At 47.2% G+C, this 5,837-nt stretch overlaps 1 long non-coding RNA gene across 1 annotated transcript; it reads left to right on the top strand.

The window, feature by feature from the left end:
* The first annotated feature begins 380 nt into the window (after positions 1 to 380).
* On the top strand, positions 381 to 5,605 carry LOC311586554. Its single transcript, XR_014775576.1, has 3 exons — positions 381 to 469; positions 5,162 to 5,311; positions 5,567 to 5,605. It is a non-coding gene; the product is annotated as an uncharacterized lncRNA (long non-coding RNA).
* The last annotated feature ends 232 nt before the right edge of the window (positions 5,606 to 5,837 follow it).

The raw sequence follows: 5,837 nt of genomic DNA, 5'->3' as shown, positions 1-5,837 counted from the left end.
ACAGAGTACGGCAATGCTAGCCACAGAGGACCGTAATGCTAGCCACAGGGTACTGTAATGCTAGCCACAGAGTACCGTAATGCTCCTGAAGGCGGAGCTGTTCTGAGTGTATCTTGCTGTGTAGCTTTGAATCCACAGTTCTGCCTCCGCATGTTCTACTATGTCTTCCTTGAGAGCATTTTTACCTTCCGATATTTTAAGTCTAGTTTTATAGCTCACGAACAAAGCATTATTTTATAGGGAGAATTTGTTCCTAGTGACTGGTTTACTAATCTATCTGCTACTGCTCTTATATTTCAGGCTTTCTTTGTGGCATCATTTTTCTTCTGTTTCTGAAATCTCTTCTTGGAGCGGTGTTATGGAGCTCTGCTGGTAGTGAGGATTCCAGCGTCTGCCTTTTTGAAAATGGCTCATGTAGCTCATATTTATGAAAGATGGTTTTTCTGAGCACACAACACTAGCGTGACAGGTATTTTCCCTTCATATTTTATAAATACAATTTCACTTGGAGCAGGCTTTCAGTGTTACTGGCAAGACAGTACTGTCTGTTTATTGACCATTTCTTTATAAATGACCTGTTTTTTTCCCTTTCTGCTTGCCTTTAAGATACTTGTTTTGTTCTTTGTAATTTTATCATGTATAACATTTTCATACACTTATTTATTTTACATGGTTGGCTGAGCTTCCTAACCGAAGCTTACTTGTTTATTTATTTTAAATCTAGACCATAGTTTCCTCTCCCTCCTCCCCTGCAAGTCCCTCCTCCCCACCTCTTTTCTTCTCCATGCCCCCAGAATCCACTCTTCCTCTGTTTCTCTCCAGGAAAGGGTAGGCCTCCCATGGACAGACAACCAGCCATGGGTAAGACTAGGCACCTCCTCTCCTATTGAGTTAGACTGAGGTGACCCAATAGGAAGAAAGCGTCCACAGGCAGGCAACAGAGTCAGAGACAGCCCCTGCTTCCACTGTTTGGAGTCCCACAAGAAGATCAAGGTACCCAAATGTAACCCAAGCATTTTCAAACATGTTCCTCACAAGATCAACTCAGCCAAAAATCCTGTCATGGGCAGGGGTGTTTTGTGAAGTCACAGTTCTGGCTGAGAGATGCCAGCAGTTGACAGCTGCTGGGAGTGTGGGGGGGGGGGGGAAGGAGGCAGTGTTCCTCAGTGGTGAGGCCCCTCAGAGGCTGCCCGTGCTCCCGCACATGATACTACAACAGTAAACACATAGGCAGCACCAAGTGGACACAGTTAGCTTAAAAAAAAAAAAGTCAAGAGGGGGAAAAGTCATGGGAGAAACTGGAGAGGAAAGAGTGGCGGGTGGATTTGATTAAAACACATTACATGCACGCATGAATTCATCAGTTGAAAATATTTTCAAAAATCAGTTCTGAGGCTGGAGAGATGGATCAGCACTTAAGAGCATTTGCTGCTCTAGCAGAGGGCCTGAGTTCAGCTCCCAGCCCTCAAGCTGAGTGGCTCACAACCACACATAACTACAGTCCAGGGGATCAGGCTCCCTTCTTCTGGCCTCTGTAGGCCAGAAGAGAGGAGGAAGGGAGGAAGAGGGGGAAGAAAGGAGAGAGGGAGGGAGGGAGGGGGGAACAGTTGGTTTCCATTCTCCTTATTTTCAGGGAGTGTTACTATGGACACACACACACACACACACACACACACACACACACACACACACACGGCAAATACATGCCGAGGACTAATTACAAACACACTCACTTCAAAGCAGAGGTTACAGGCTTGGTGCTGAGGCCTTGATTCCCCGCCCCCCACTCCGAGTGTCCTAATTAGCTTTCTGTCACTGTGTCAAAATACCTGAGGCAATCAAGTTGAAGGAGGAAAGGTTTGTCTTGGCTCCAAGTTTAAAAGGCCTCAGTCCAAGGTCACTTGCTGTTGTCTCTGCATGTGTGATGACATGGTGCAGGGCAGGGCAGATAGGGGGAGAGAAAGAGACAGGGCACCAACATATCATTTCAACACATACCCCACTGATTATGTCATCCGAGGAGGCTCCACTTACAATATCGCTACCATCTGGGATGAAGAGTTCTCTGTGAACCTTTAGGGAACATTCTAGATTTGAACTATAACATGAGGGGTGGGAAAGGGTATCTCCCAAACATATGAATGGCAGCTCTCATGCTCTCTTGGGTTACTTCTCTGGGAGGTTTCAGGGGAGCTGACTTCTCCGCTGCTCAGCTTTCAGAGCCCCACAAGCCTTCTCCGTGCACAGCTGCCGTTGGGACTGGGCCTTGCCAAAATCTTCAGAGGTCCCCAAAGAGCCCTTACTTTGGTAAATCACTTCCCATCAATAAACAGGGCTGTACGCCTTGCCCAGAAGCCTGTTAAATTTGCCTCTCCTCTCGGCCAAGTGTTGCCTCATTGAGAAGGATGCTTTCCTGGCCTCCCGTGGTCCCTTTTCCTGATTTATGACCTGATGCCGCTGGACGTGAGGGGAAGTGGTAGTTAGCACGGTCAAGAGAGGTGGCGGGCAAGGTGGCCAGGGAAGCTTTTAAAAACATATTGTTATTATAAATGTTATTGTTGTTGTGTGTACATGTTCATGTGTGTGTGTGTGTGTGTGTGCATGCATATGTGTAGACACCAGAAGACAACCTCCAGTACTATTCCTCAGGTGATACAGAGTCTCTCTCTCTCTGATCTGGAACTTAAGTAGGCTAGGGACCCACTTGCCTCTGCCTCCCCAGTATTGAGCTTTAAAAAAGTGTTCTGGGGATCAGACTCAGGGCCCTCATGTCTGCAGGGCAAATGTTTGACCGAGCCATCACCCCATCCCTGAGCATTTTCTTTTTAAAAAGATGGATAAAGGGCTGGAAAGATGGCTCAGAGGTTAAGAGCACTGACTGCTCTTCTAGAGGTCCTGAGTTCAATTCCCTGCAACCACATGGTGCCTCACAACCATCTGTAATGTGATCTGATGCCCTCTTCTGGACTGCAGGTGTATGTGCAGGCTGAGCGCTGTGTACATAATAATAAATAAATAAATCTTAAAAAAAAAAGATGGATATAATGGATGATGTCCACAAGGGTGACGACGCCCCCTTAATTATGATCAGGTCTTGGAAATGTAGCCAAATAGCCCTATTTTCCCTCACTTGGGAAAGCACATTAGAGGGCTGTGTTCTACTTGTACTGTTGGCAGAGTGAAATAACTTAGCAAAGCTCCACACACTTAGCAATGCTCAAAATCATAAGCTATTTTTAATTGTCATTTATGCTTTAGCCTTAACCTTTAACCAGAGTAGCCAAAGTGCACCTTATAATCTAAATCCAGTCACCACCTGTTCTATGACCTGCGTGAACCAAGAATGAGTTTTGAATTTTTAAGTAGCTGTGGAAATGCATGATTTGCAAGCATTAAGTAAGGCTTCACTGGATCACACAGTGCCTACTTTTTTTTGTACTTTGTGGTTATTTGTTTTTGCACTAAGGTGTTGAGTTGAGTGGCTGCAACAGAGACCAAATGACTTGCAAAGTCTCAACCGTCTACCTGGCCAAGATGCTCACAAGACTCACATCGGTCACGAACCCACGCTGTGTCTGTGCACTGCTTCCAAGCAGCATCCTTGGAGGACGGGAGAGTATTGTGGCCCCTGGAACTGGACTTACAGACTGTCACGAGCTGCCGAGTGGGTGCCGGGAATCAAACCCAGCTCCTCTGCGAGAGCAGCGAATGCTCTTAACCACAGAGCCAGGGGCATGCCTGCTTTGCCCAACATTGCTTGTTTTGGTTCTGAGTATGGAAGTCTGAGAGTTGCTTAGTCCTGTCAGGTTCCTCCCTTGTGGCCCAGGTGCATGGGACTCACCAGCGCGCCCATAATGATTGAGTCATGACTGTCTCAGTCTTGAGCCAGGCCATCCTCAGGCAGTTGGGGGTCACAGGTGGGGTCCCTGAATAATTCTTCTGGGCTCCCATTCTTAAGTATTCTACTGAGTATATCTGATTGTTTCAGAACCCAGCCTGTGTGCTGGAAGCCTGACGGTGAACACACGAACGTATGTGGAAAAGTATAGCTCCTTAATTCTGTGCTCCGCACATGTCAGAGTTCATATGTCATGCTAATTGGGCACCCAAAGTAGCGGCCTTCCTGTGCTGCCTCTGTGTTGTGGGACTGGGTCACGCAGCTTCTCCTGCCTTTGAACTCCTCTCCTTCCATCAGGGATAAAGCCCCTGACCCCCGAGAGGGGAGAATCCATTGTGGCCAGTCACACAGACATAGTCTCCCATCCAAGTACTAGCCAGGCCTGACTCTGCTTAGCTTCCGGAATCAGGCAAGATTGGGCGTGTTTAGGGTGTGTCTATGAACACAGAAGAGAGATTTTTTTCCCCCTTCATTTGTCTCTTTTTCTTCTTTCCAGTGTGTGTGTGTGTGTGTGTGTGTTTTTATAAGTTTGTGTATACCACAAGTGTGAGGGTGCCTGCAGGGCCCAGAAGAAGGCACAGCTGACGCCATAGAGCTGGAGTTACTGGTGGTTGTGAGCTGCCTGGCACAGGGCCTGGGAACCAAAGCTGTAAGAGCAATAAGCGCTCTTGACCCCTGAGCCGTCTCCCAACCTCGGACGCATTCTCTAGAGACCCACACTTCGGCTCTCAGTGGAGACTTTCCCAGAAGGGACCTTTCAAAGCCTTCTTCCTACAAATGGTTCTCCCGGAACCAAACACAAATCCTCTCCTCCTTCCCCCTCAGATCCCCTATAACGAACCTTTATCTAGAGAGCAGCTGGGGTGGCGTTGGTGGCTCAACATCTCCTTGCACACCATGGTGAAAGCCTTTCTGCCCCTCTTCCTTCAGCTTACGAGGTGCAATGAAGTACCAGGGCCCAGTGTTCCATCACAGCGAAACACCTGAAGGGTGGGATGCTCACCTTCTCTACATAGCTACACATGTAGATGGCTCGGTAGTCTGTGTGATTTTTACGTATTACATATTTATACATGTACTTTTTCTCTTCATAGCCCATTATGAAGCAAAGCCTATTTTCTATATAGTCGGTTATGTACTGACACACTGTACTGACTCCCTCCCTCTCTCCTCTCTCTCTCTCTCATCTGTCTGTCTATCTATCTGTCTGTCTGACTGTCTATCTATCTATCTATCTATCTACCTACCTACCTACCTATGTAGCTAGATGGATAAGGAAACACTAAGTTATGCCTGCCCACCGAGAGAGCCATCAGACAACATTTAAGAAGTGTCTCCTGCTCAGCGATGGGTCCTGGCACCTCAGGGAGAATGCAGCATGGTTCCTCCTCTTGGCATTTATTACTGGACCAAGTGAGTCAGGTATTTTCAGGTGATGACAGTGAGGATAAAGAAAATGAAATCGAGCTCACAAGTAACTCAATGGGAGGTGAGCTTAGCAAGACATAGGCGTTCTTTCTGTATCTGGGCAGGCCGTTTTCAGGGCTCTCTCCTCCTCCCCACCCGTCCTCCGCGTCCCATTCTGATATAATTATGTGTCATCTATCTTAAGGTGGGATTTTGATGTATGACCCGTGTTGTAACCTTATTTTTTTTCACCTAATACAGTGTGAGCAGCTTTCTGCTTTATGATTTATTCATCGGCATCATTAATTTTATGGACGCAGAGCCATTCATCACTGCACCATCCTTTCGTTGAGTCCCCTGTGACTTCAGGGAGCCGCTGCAGTGTGCTGAATGGACAACGCCTCTGGCCTTGTCTCTTGTTAGTGCTCCTTCACTGGTTCAAGCAAGTGGATCCGAGCTTGGACCATCGCAATGGTCCCTGAATTGGATCTCTGGCTCTGTCATACCTGCTTCTGCCAAGGTTTTCTTTTTA

This window comes from Acomys minous, assembly GCF_964271855.1.
Source record: "Acomys minous genome assembly, chromosome: 16".
In the NCBI taxonomy this organism is placed as follows: Eukaryota; Metazoa; Chordata; class Mammalia; order Rodentia; family Muridae; genus Acomys; species Acomys minous.
Note: the sequence above shows the minus strand (reverse complement) of the source record. Positions and strands in the feature narration are given on the sequence as shown.